Source organism: Sylvia atricapilla, chromosome Z (assembly GCF_009819655.1).
Source record: "Sylvia atricapilla isolate bSylAtr1 chromosome Z, bSylAtr1.pri, whole genome shotgun sequence".
Lineage (NCBI taxonomy): Eukaryota > Metazoa > Chordata > Aves > Passeriformes > Sylviidae > Sylvia > Sylvia atricapilla.
Window position 1 is genome coordinate 84,311,186 of NC_089174.1, and position 13,208 is coordinate 84,324,393.

General features: G+C 42.7%; 1 long non-coding RNA gene across 1 annotated transcript; it reads left to right on the plus strand.

Moving 5' to 3' along the window:
• Positions 1–251: 251 nt before the first annotated feature.
• Positions 252–1,458, plus strand: LOC136373550 (uncharacterized). Its single transcript, XR_010745668.1, has 3 exons — positions 252–586; positions 657–696; positions 1,397–1,458. It is a non-coding gene; the product is annotated as an uncharacterized lncRNA (long non-coding RNA).
• Positions 1,459–13,208: the final 11,750 nt, after the last annotated feature.

Genomic DNA, 13,208 nt, shown 5'->3' on the forward strand with positions numbered 1-13,208 from the left:
ATTTTGTGGCTTGATGCCAGGCACCCACCAGAGCTGCTCCCTCCCTCCCCTCTGCAAACTGCTCAGAGGAGAGAAAACATGAAGGGTTCATGGGTTGAGATAAGGACTGGGAAAGATCCCCCACCAAATACCATCACAGGCAAAACAGGCTCAACTTAGAGGTATATTCATTACTAAAAAAAAAATCAGAGCAGGACAATGAGAAGTAAAATAAACCCTTAAAAACACCTTCCCCTCACCCCTCCCTCCTTCCCAGCTCCATCTCCTACCCCAGAGCACAAGGAGAGAGGGAATGGGGGTTTGGGTCAGTTCATGACCTGTGGCTTCTCCCACTGCTCAGGGAGAGGAGTCCTTCCCCTGCTGCACTGTGGGGTCTCTCCCATGGGAGACAGACTCCATGAACTTCTCCAGAGTGAGTCCATTCCACAGGCAAAGTCCTCCCCAGACTGCCCCACGGGGTGCAGTCCTCCAAGGACAGGCTGCTCCAGCCTGGGAGCAGGGCCCCCCGCTCCATGGGTCTCCCCGGGGACACAGCCTCCTCTCAGGCATCCCTCTGCTCCAGTGTGGGCTCCTCCATGGGCTGCAGGTGGATCCCTGCATTCCCCATGGATCCCCACGGGCTGCAGGTGGATCCCTGCATTCCCCATGGGCTGCAGGTGGATCCCTGCATTCCCCATGGATCTCCACGGGCTGCAGGTGGATCCCTGCATTCCCCATGGGCTGCAGGTGGATCCCTGCATTCCCCATGGATCCCTACGGGCTGCAGGTGGATCCCTGCATTCCCCATGGATCCCCACGGGCTGCAGGTGGATCCCTGCATTCCCCATGGATCCCCATGGGCTGCAGGTGGATCCCTGCATTCCCCATGGGCTGCAGGTGGATCCCTGCATTCCCCATGGATCTCCCTGTGCTGCAGGTGGATCCCTGCATTCCCCATGGATCTCCACGGGCTGCAGGTGGATCCCTGCATTCCCCATGGATCCCCACGGGCTGCAGGTGGATCCCTGCATTCCCCATGGATCCCCACGGGCTGCAGGTGGATCCCTGCATTCCCCATGGATCCCCACGGGCTGCAGGTGGATCTCTGCATTCCCCATGGATCCCCACGGGCTGCAGGTGGATCCCTGCATTCCCCATGGATCCCCACGGGCTGCAGGTGGATCCCTGCATTCCCCATGGATCCCCACGGGCTGCAGGTGGATCTCTGCATTCCCCATGGATCCCCACGGGCTGCAGGTGGATCTCTGCATTCCCCATGGATCCCCACGGGCTGCAGGTGGATCTCTGCATTCCCCATGGATCCCCACGGGCTGCAGGTGGATCTCTGCATTCCCCATGGATCGCCATGGGCTGCAGGTGGATCTCTGCATTCCCCATGGATCCCCATGGGCTGCAGGGGAATATTGGCACCCAGAGCATCTCCTGGCCCTTCTTCTTCACTGAGCTCTGTGCCTGCAGAATGTGAGAACATTCTCACACGTTTTCACTCTGCCCCTCTCTGGCTGCAATTACAACTGTGCAAGTGCAACAACTTTTTGCTTTCTTCTTAAATCTATTATCACAGGGGCATTACCATAATTTCTACCTGGCCCAGCCTTGGCCAGTGGCACACCCATCTTTGGAGCCACCAGGGATTGCCTCTGCCAGACATGGTGGAAGCTTCTGGCAGCTTCTCACAGAAGCCACCTCTGTGGCCCCCCTGCTATCAAAAACCAGGCCATGCAAATCCAACACATCACCTAAAATATGGCACGTAATTGGACTTAGGTAGACAGAGCTTACTGGGTCAATGACAAACTTGCAGTTGTCCTAACACATCAGAAATATTAATTACATTCCTCCTTATATCCAATGTATATAAAGAATTGATTTTATTTATTTTATTTATAGTCATATATATGTGTCTTATATATATATATATAAGTCATATATTTATAGGTCATATTTGTAAGACACAGTAAATTTTAGGTGACTATTGTCTAGATGAAACATCATTCCCTAGTTGTTTGGGTTTGGTTTGTTTTGGGTTTTGTTATGGTGGGGTTTTATCTTTGAGGATTTTATTTTTATTTTATTTTTTGTTTGTTAGTTTGTTGGGGGTTATTTTGTCCGTTGTCTTTTTTTGCTTGGTTTTGGTTTGTTGAGTCAGGGTTTTTTTTTTCAGGGGGGTGGGTTGTTTAGTTTTGATGGGTTTTTTTCACTGTATGAATAGATTTTGTTCTGTGGAATAACCAGTACAACTACTCTTGGTCTCTGGGTCCTCAGCTGGAGAAAGTTTCTCCTGTGTAGATACAGTTTGCTCTAGCTGGTCACTTTGTATGTGACATAGAGGATTTTCAGATACAGCTCTTTTTTCATTGCCTGAAAAGTTCTTTCCTTCATTTACCTTCTGCTTTTGCTGATTCTGCATGATGATGATATCTGTATTGGCAGATTCCAGATGTAAACGCTTTGTAATACTGTGAGCTGATCTCACATTATTTCATCTACCATACTTCAAAATGCACATGCAATTACCTGGTCCCATGAAACAGCAAAATACCCTTCTGTGGATTTGCCCAGTTTCTGTCCATGCTGCCAAAATTTATAGCCTGCAGCCACAGTGTAAAGTTTTTGCAGACAAAAAGATGTTCTATGCCAGAAGAGCAGTGTCACATTCATCATTAAGGAGAGGAAGTGCACAAAGAACCAGCTGGCTTCAGTGGAGTATGCAAGCAGAACATTTTTTTTTAACTCAGAAAGCCCTTTGGCCTTACTAGTTTTCAAACATTTGAATCCATCAGTAAACTCAATTACAGTCCAGCCCTAGCTTTGCAGAAAAAGACAAAGATGAGTAGCAAGACACTTTTACCACTGTTTTGCTGTAAAAATGGTGAATTCAGAGTTTCAATTCAGCAGCAGCTGAAATGCATGAAGAAAGATCTCCCTATTACAAGGTAAAAGTCTCTGCCTCTTCTCTTACCTGGCAGAGCAGGAGGCGTGTGCTGAGCAATAACACTGCCCCCATAGAGAGAGACAAATCTGTGTGCAGAGATAAAGATCAATACAGGGAAAACTGCTGCCTTGAAGGTCAAGGCATACCAAAATAACCTTGCCAAGGATGAGGCATGAATCTGAAAAAAAAAATTTAAAAAATGCAGCATTTATTGACTCACACAATGAGGAAAATAAATTAGATTAGACCGGGCCAAAATTAGGTTTGTGCAATAAATTACAAATCTGCTGTGGATTTTTCTATGTTTCTGGACTGGATTTATCTCTATTACTCAAAAAGGGAGTTTTAAGAAATGTCTGATATTCTCTGTTTTATACTTCCATCTGTCCCCTAAAGGTCATTTAGAGAAACAGGAAGCATTTTCATGTATTAAGTTTCTGCTCATTGTTTAAATAATAGCATTTGCTGAGCTGGCCTTTTAAACGCATTTACAAGGTCTACAGATTCTTGGTGTTGGAACCCAGTGAAAAATTCTCTTGCAGCAGCAGTAATCAGAACTGAAATGAAGCGAAGTGGCACACAGTTGATTTACACCAACGGGTCTGACTTTTATATTTTCTTGAGTTTCTAAGAAAGTCCAGGTGCTTCATGTATCTGACTGAAGTAATCTGAGACACTGTCATACAAAATTACTTCTATTTCAAGATGTATGTTTTATGGAAGTTTTCAGATTAATTTTTAAGATTTCAGGATCTTTCAGGATCTTTCAGGATCATACAGGGCATGTAGAGAATAATACAAGATCACACTGCTCCCCATCATCCTTACACACGTATTTCTGGCATGAAGAAGAGCTTGTGAAGTAAAACACCCTTGTTAAGTACACTTAGAGTGACTTGACTGTGACTTGACTGGCAAGAGCTTTTAATTAATTTTACAGCAGGAAGTCACCAAGATACCATGCAGCTGCCAGCCAAAACGACAATTTTAAGGAAGGATCCAATCTGAAGTGCTGCATTTCTGGGACACCTTACCTTGTTCAATTTTCTGAGCTGGCAGACAGCATAGAAAATCCATGTCAAACAGTATCTGAAATTCTGCCCCTAAATTGCCAGGGGAAGTCTCTTTAAAACTGAAGCAAATACCAACGTTTTTGCTATAAGTACATATCTGTCCATAAAATACATGGAATAATCCCTTTACATGAATGTTACTCCTTAGACCCTTGGTGTTTCTGGCCACAGGGCGAGGAATCAGGATGGTTAAATTATCTCAGATGTTTCTAAGGAATAGATTTCAGTTCTCACATGAGTTTTTGGTTATAGTCATAGCACCATTTTGAGAATACACCTCTACCTGCACTCAGAATCAAAGAGAGATGGCAGTCTCTCATGCTATTCACAGGAAATTTTCTAAGATACTGCACAGTAGACCCGATTCAATTATTCAGCATCACAATAATTTTCACCATATTTCCTATTAAATGTGTGGTTTTGGAAGCATGCTGGGCAGTGTAATAGGGTATCATGGATGTTGAAAGAAATGGGAAATATTCTTGGCATAATACAAACCAGCTGATTTGATATTACCCTTAGTAATTTCTTTTATTTGCTCTGATTTGACATCAAGAATTGTGACTGCCACCAGGATAGGAAAACAGCTGTGATGAAGTAAACACACAGTGATGTCCTTTTCTTCTGCCATGGAGAAGCAGGTCTTGTTTCCTCTCCCTCAATACCCTGTTTTCATGGGTCTCCTTTCTGAGTGTGCAAGTTAAAGAACAGAAATATTAAGAAACCAAGCAGAAGAACAGAACAGTCTGACTCTAACTTGCTGCTCCCAGGCTGCCCGCATAAATGTCTAGACTAATTACAGGAGCAGTCTTCCTCAAAACACACACTAATGGCCTGACTTACTATTTATAGAAATGACCTTGAATATCTGAAAGACAAATAACACACGTGTAAATTATTCCCTGCAGCTAACAGGAAGACTTTCAGCTTTTAAGCATGTAGGTGAACAAAACATCACAGCAACATGCTTGATAATAGGCAAATAAGACACAGTTTTACATCTCTTGCTAAATTATAGAGCAGCAATAGGACCAAGCTCAATATAATGGAGAGGAACAAAATCACACTTGGCTTTATATGTGAGCATGAGAGAAAGGAAACACACTGATTTGTTACCTTGGGACGGGAGCAAACATCTGACTGATCTGACTGGGAGAGAAAGCAGGTTGTGTTTGGACTTCAAACTGGGTGAAGAAGAGACAGCACAGAAAGATCAACACTACTTATAAGCCTTATAACATACTCTCACACAGGAATAATCAGAGCCATACTGGGATATTGCTTCTTATTGCTGCTGTTATGGCAGTGTGAAAAGTCTGTTCTTCATCTGGACATTTCTAGATATGTCATCAAGATCTGGAAAAAGCTCATCAGACAAATATCCTTTGGAAAAACCCTAGGACTTGAAGGAAAAAAAGTGGCTAACTATGTAAGCATTCCATGAGATAACTGGCATGGGAAGTATTGACTTGGTTCAGGAAGTAGTACACATACTCGGACCCTAAGGAAATTATATTTTAAAAGACTACTATAAATATCAAAAGAACATAAATTAAGTATATGGGACTTCAAATTGTGTACTATGTTTTGTAGAGATTCACCAGTAGCAGAAGGTGACTGGTTATATTTACCCAGTAGGTAAAAAACAGTCTGTGGGCAGAACAGAATGAAACATCAGTGAGTTACTTAAAATCACCTGTCAGTGCAAGAACAGCTCTTTGCTCCACTCTCTGGAGGTCACAGGATACTTTTAGGCACTCCAACTTAGGGATAAAACAATAAAAGCTAGTTACTATTGCCAGCCCTAATTTGGAGTGGTTCTCAGCCCATACTTAAGACACCCACAGTTATTTTAGGAGTAGGCAAGAACAGGAGATACCTGTAATTGCAAAGCAAGAGAGTTAACTGAAAATTAGTGCTCTTAAAAGGATTAAAAAGTGAAAGAACAAAGTTGATTTCACTGGTAAAAAAAAAGGAGCTACTTGCACATGGCTACAATTGCACAGGCAAGGCTTTTAATTTCCTTTCTCTGTTGATATTTCATGCTATTCTCTGCTGATTTGTAATGGGGGGTGGGACGAGGTGACCTCCAGAAATCTCTCCCACTGTAAGTTACTCTATAGTTCAGTGCTTGGTTTGTAAGAAATAATAATAAAAAAATCAGCCCCAAATAGAGTTCTCACTAGTATAGTCACACAAACACATGCAAAAAAAGGAAAAATCTGAAATGGTATTTGGTAATATAAATATTACAAGGCACCACACTTTTTCCATCATATTGTTCAAGGCAGGAAAGTACTTTGCTTGGAAATGCACAGAAGATGAAGATACATGACAACTCAAGGGAGAAATGCTTTGCATTCCAACCAGTTAAGCCCATGCAAATGTGCATGTGGAGTAAACTCTCAGGCCTGAAATTTGACATGCTGATGTTTTCCTCTGTGTGACTGCCCAAAAAGTGCTGTACTAGGGTAACAGATACTGCAGGTTCTTTCCTAAATTCAAGCATACACATTTCTTAGCATTTTGTGAGAAATTTTTCAAAGCTTTTATTTGTCAATGCTTACAAATCTTAAACCCTTCCAAAGGGTAGTAAAAGTGCAGCAGAGCAAATTTTGTGGTCTGAATTTCCCCTGAAAGTACCTAACCACTATGGCAATTCTGTAGATGTATCATCCTTTCTCCATCACAGTTCTCTTTTTCTGTCATTCTGATGTGAGAACTGATAAAGCTTCAAATATAAAGAAGAAGTTCTTAACAAAGTCTCTGCCTTTTATTTCTCCTTTTTATTCCTCCCTTCCCTTTACCCCTCCCCAAGTGATGGTATTATGGAGAAGGAGGATGAGAAGTTTTCTAGACGATTTTGGTCATGTTTAAGCATAAACTTAAGACTTTTTAAATTATGTAAAGTGAATTTGTGAACTCATTCTTTTTCCTGTTCTAACAAGTTATGCTGGACTCTGTGTCTCCATTTCTGCAGCACACGGTGGCTGAAAGGACTGCAGGACCATTCTTTATAACAGTTAAGTCAGAAAAAAAAAATAATTCAAATCTTGCCACCCAGAGCAAGATTCAATTACTCTTGTAAAACTGAAAGAAGTGTTAGAGCATTTGCAAGTACTTATGGATGGAATAATTGCAAAGGAGTTGTTACTTGGTGTGGTGGTTTGGGCTGAGGTAGAATTAATTTTCTTCTCAGTGGCTGGCATTGGGCTGTGTTTTGGGTTAGTGCTGAACTCAGGGTTGATAACACAGAGATGTTTTTGCAGTTCCTGAGCAGGGCTTGCACAGAGCCAAGGCCATTTCTGCTTTTGGTACTGCCACACTGGGGAGGGGCCTGGGGGTGCCTGGGAGGAGACACAGCCAGGACAGGTGACCCCACCTGACCAAAGGGATGCTCCAGACCATGGGGCACCAAGCCCAGTGTATAAAGCAGGGACAAGAAAGAGGAGTGTGGGCACACCTGGAGGAATGGCATTTGTCTTCCCCAGTAACCATTTCCATGATGGGGCCCTGCTCTCCTGGAGTGTGCCATAGAATTGCATGCCCATGGGAAGCAGTGAGCGGGTTCCTTGGTTTGCTTTGCCTGTGTGCACAGCCTTTGCTTTCCCTATTAAACTGTATTTCTCTCAGCCCACATGTTCTCCAGCTTTCATCCTTCCAGTTATCTCCCTTATCTCTGATGGGGAAGGGAGTGAGTAGCTGTGTGGGGCTTGGCTGCTGTCTGGGGTTAAACCATGGGAATCCTCACTCAGCTGTTTCAAGTGTTACTATTAAGTTATCTTTTCCAATATTATTTTCTAAGGTTTTCCTTCAAGACTGGTGCTGCCAAGTCTCCTGCTACAAGACATATCCAGTTCCTAAAATAAATGGGATAATTTGCTAGCCTGAATTGCCTAGCAACCACAAGACTGGTGATTTTGCATTTCATTATGGTGTCACAGTTTCTGCTGGATATGGGTGAGGCCCTAATCTCTCTTCAAGAACCTCACACAGGTCAGCAGGAGTGAGACTCCATAAACTTCCCTGCTTAGAAACTCAAAACAAGGACTAGTTTATGACTTAGGAAACTGGACACAAAAAGTTCAACTCACAGTCTATAAAATACAAACCTTGAAGAAAACACCTCCATGTAAACTAAGATGGCAATTTCTTTCCTGGGCCAGGTGCTGGAGTGGATACAGAGGCTGGGCCCTGCAAGCATACATCCCCTTGTGATGGAATTAGACTATCTACCATCATGGCTATTTATAGAGGACATGGTTGTCATACGATTTGGGAATTTGTACTGTTATATTCTGGATAGGAAAGGGACAACAGAGAGGCCAGGTTTGAGTCCAGAACTTCCACTGTAATGATATCCTAAGTTTTAGCTTTCATGTTTTTCAGATTCTGTGCTGCCCAGGGGTGCAGTTCTGAGCCTCATATTAAGTATCACTCAGCTCTTCACAGAGTGGGGAGACAAAACAAATCCTTATCCTGGTGAAGACCAAGGAAAACTTTCAGGCCCAAAAGCACGAACAAGGGTGGGCTGAAGGGAGGAACAGGAAGGATGAGACCTCACAAGCTGAAGCTGTAATTGGACAATTAAACCCCCACTATGCAAATTGCAAATATCCAAAACTTATAAAAATGTAAGGTCTTGTGACAGGCCAGCCATTTTGTGACCGTTCTCAGTCCACCCTGGGTATAGCCTTGGTTGGGCTCTTGTCCTGCCCAAGGTGTATCCTAAAGGCCATTCAATAAATACCTACTTTATTCTCTAGCTCTGTCCAGTCTGTGTTTCAAGTCAGCCTTCCCAAGGCATCAGTAACTCATAACCCTGACATCTCAAGTGAGCATTGGGGCCAGCACAGGTAATCACCAGTCTCAGTATCAAAGAGACTAAAAAGAGAACATTTTCTGTACAGTTGTGTAGAAGACAGCTACATCATGGTGTTCTGGGATTTGTTTCTCACAAGACAGAATAGTCAGTAGATCATCCAGGTGTATAACAGAAAAATTCAGTTTGAAATGTACCTCCAAATCCCAGCTCAGAGCAGGTCTAAAAAGGTCAATTTTCTTAGGGCCATGTCCACGTTCCAGGTGAGTCTCGAAGGCCTCCAAGGACAGAGATTTTACATCCTCTTTGGGTAAACTTTTTCAGTATTTTATCTCCCTCAGAATAACTTCTTTTATCCCAGTACCTGACCAGAATGTCCCATGTTTCAACTTGTGGCCATTGTGTCCAATCCTATCATGCACTTCTGAGAATAGTCTAACTCCACCATCTCTTTGTCATCTGATCAGGATGCTGTAGACAGGAATAAGATTTTCTCTAAGCCTTCTCATCTTAAGGCTGAGCAAACCCATTTCTCTCAGCCTTTTTCCCTCTCACAAGCTTGGTGGCAAAAAGGCAGAGTGCCTCATTCTTCTCCCTGTCATTTGCCACTAGTTCCCCTCTCCCACTGACTGTTAGGGCCACATTCTCCTCAAGCTTTTTTTTTCTGCCAATTTCCTGGGAAAAGACCTTTCTTGCCATCCTTGACATTCTTTGCTAGTTTCAAGTGCAACTAATCTTTGGTTTTCCTGACTTTATTTTTGAATGCACAGGCAATGTCTTTGCACTCCTCCTTGGTAGCCTACCCTGCTTCCACTTTCTGTGTGCATCCTTCTTGTGTTTGAACTCATTCAGGAGCTCTGTATTCATTTTGGCCCTTTTCCAGCTTGTTTGGCTTTACTCACATTGAGACAGATTATTCCAGCGCTCTGAGAATGTTGCCTCTGAAGATAAACCAGATCATTTTTCTTCCAGGGTAGTTTCCTACAGGAACCCCGAGGTAAGTCCCTGAACATGCCAAAACGTACTCTTCTGAAGTTTTGGATCTAGATTACTCCTCTCAAGATCTTAAACTTCATGCTTTTGACTCCACAAGAATCATTTTTAGTGCAGCAAACAATGCTGCTCTTTACACTGCCCAGCAATTGTGCATTTATGAGTCACAGGTCCAAGAGAGCATCTTCCCTTACCCATTCCTCTGTCACATGCACCATGACATTACCCTCAGTATATTCCAGAAGTCTCCTAGATGGATTGTGTTCAGCTATGCTGTCCTTCCAGCAGGATGACTTAGGCCCAGACTGTGACTGAGACATTCTCCAGCTGTTTAAAGAATCACCTGTGTTTGTGTGTGTGCACCTTCTTTATCAGGCAGGATGCAGCAAATAACCACTGAAGCATCCCTGTGCTGGAACCCTGGGCACTGAGAATTTCAGACTTTCTGTGCTGGCAGGCACTGACCCCCAAGAAAACACTGCATTTCACCTGAGGCCATGGAACAGGCTTCCAAAACTGAGTGACAGCACTGGGATTGTGGGTGTGTAGTTTGAATAAAAGTGTGTGATATCACATGGTGCAAAACTTAGAGTTTAAGGTTTTAGGATATGGTAATGGATATGTAAAGCAAAATGGAGGTTTTAGGGTGGAGGCTAGTCATTTTTCACCGTCTTCTTCATGAGTTTAGGTGGTATTTTGTAGTTGGATAGAAAAGTCCTCATTGCAGGCCACGGGTCGTTGGTTATTGGGTTAAAAGTAAAAATAATTTGGTGTCATTTTACAATTGGACTGTTTCTACTTAGAAGGCCTTGCAGAGAAATAGATATGGCTCCATTTTCACTTTGCTAGCTAGAAGTGCTGTAGAACTCACAGTTTGTCAGGCTGTAATATAGATAAGAATTAATAAACATCTGAGTCTGAAAAAGAAATGCTGTTCTGAGCATTTAATCCCAACTCTGGCAAAAAGAAGATAAAAAGCAACATCCTTGTGCTTATCTGTCCTCTGATCCTCACCCAAAAGCTCTCTATTCACTTATCACCTGTCCCAAGGCAAAACCCATGCACCTGCTTTGTACAGAACTCAACCTCTCCCCTCTGCCATCTTCACTCACCCTGTTTTTTCTGCATCCCTCTGCTGCAGCATTGCAGTCATAGGAGCTCTCCTACCACATCACCATAACCCTAACAAGGTCTTAGATCTACAGTTTTGTGCACACAATCCTCCTGCCTATTCCTTATGCTCACAGATTTGTGTGCAAGCATTTGAGATGGGTCTCCCCATCTCATGTTTTGGTAACCCTTCCTGGCACACCTCATGTAAAGCCATCCTCACTAGGTTGGGAAGCTTGTTTGCAAAGACCCCCTTTGTCAACCCCAACCCAACCACCAGTTCTCATTATGACTGTGGTCACAGAAGCCAAAAGCCCATCTGTGGGACCAGCCATGCAGCCAAGCTTCAACACTCTTGGTCTATTTAGTCCACTTAGACTTTTCCCTCTCTCCTGGTCAGGATCTGGCAGACATCATCTGTTCCACTTGCCTTTTATCCTCCTCCCAAGTGTAGCCACCCTTAATGCACTCCAGGTTGTTCTCATGGAAGAACACATCTTGCCCACATGGAAGAACACCAAAAGGTGAAAATCCAAAGGATGAACAAGCCTGGGCAGCACCTCCACACATTCCAGACTGGCTGCTGGATTCCTGCATTTATCTGCATAGGAAGGAGTCACCTTTAACTAATAAAGGTATTTATCCTTCATGCAGACACAAGGTTCAGACCTAGCTGACTTTGATCACATATATCTGATCTGTACAAATGGTCCCTAACTCAACTTCCCTCTAACATCAGTGCTCCTGCATTTATTTTGAGTTGCTCCTTGGCAGAAGAACTTCAAAGCTGACTTTACTTGCTACTACACAAAGGTACCATACACAAGGGTTTGTAGTTAGAGCATCTGTACTTGGAAAAAACCAGCATCTCTGCTTGGGGAATTGGTCAAACTATCTCCGTTTTTACCGCACATGCTGCTGAATTATTAGTTGATCCAGACAAATGCATAAAGACACAACAAAAGGCCCTGAAGGTCTACAGCCAGGTATCTTCAATAGCACAAGCAAAGATATGTGAGAAAACAGTGCTGTATTTCACATTACAAAATATGGAAGTAACAGTAGCAGTTTTAAGCCCCCTCATCCATCCTGCTGCTTAAATTTATCATTCTGATGAAAATGAAATTACTTAAAAAGTAGCCTGTGAGTAGGCAACAAGACATTTGCTGAGTTCAAAATGCAGTTCATATGCAGCAGGTTAAAAGAAGCAGAAGATAAAGATGGTCAACGACATCTTTCAAAAACTTATTCTAAGGAGAATGTGAGAGTAGAAGGGTATGCAAGGAGCCAAAACAGATGTAGTTTAAAAACAAAGTCCCAATCAAAATTTTTTGGAAGGATGCAAACCTGAAGCAACGTTGAAAGAAAGCCCAAAAGGAAAACAAAGTTGTGTATTCTCAGACCTATGTATGGTAGGTCTGCCTCCTTTTCTATACTGCTGCAAACTTCTAACAAATCTTTGTTTCATGTTATTTAAACTTGTTTAGAAAGTTCATTAAATATGTAAATGGTTTTCTTGAGGACTGAAAGCATTCCTGAGCTCTTCTGCAATGATTAAGCCTTACACCTTTTTATTGCATTAAAGAAGAAAATTAACTTGAGAGAAGCAAAAAAAAAAAAAAAAAAAAAAAAAAAAAGGTGAACATTCCTCACTAGGACTCAAGATGTTTGTGGAAAGAAATATGAAAACCAGCAAAGTATTAATTCATGAAGAAAGCAGAAGCATCTACAGCAGAGGAATGTCAGTTCTTTGAAGACTGCATACAATCCACATCCTTTCTGAATGTAAAAATGAATGCTCTTAAAATTCAAGTCAGAAAAGGGGTCCAACTTTCTCTTAAAGGTAAGAATTCATAATTGTCATTGGTGTACAAGAAGCAACATAACAGCCTGTCATCTAGAGCATTGATTAGTATTTCCACAGAATAGTGTAAACACTGTGCTGTGATCATTGGCACAAGGTATTTCAATAGATGCTGTAAGTTTCTAAGTGCAGTGAATCTCTGGGTTTGCAGTCATCACCAACCATTACTAACAATTCGAGGCAGCTTTCTGTTGCCTGGATTTTCCATTTTAAGATGGCACACATTAAACGTAAGGCAAACCATTCACTCTGCCCCACCCTTACATAAGTGACAGTGCAGGCCATCCCTGGAAATAATGCTGGCAGGAGAGTATGGTCAAGAAACGCCACCTGCTGTCTCCTGGATCACTGTTCCAAAAGGCTGCTGCAGAGCAAGGACATGCACAAAACTCGTGTTTCATTCTGCTTGGA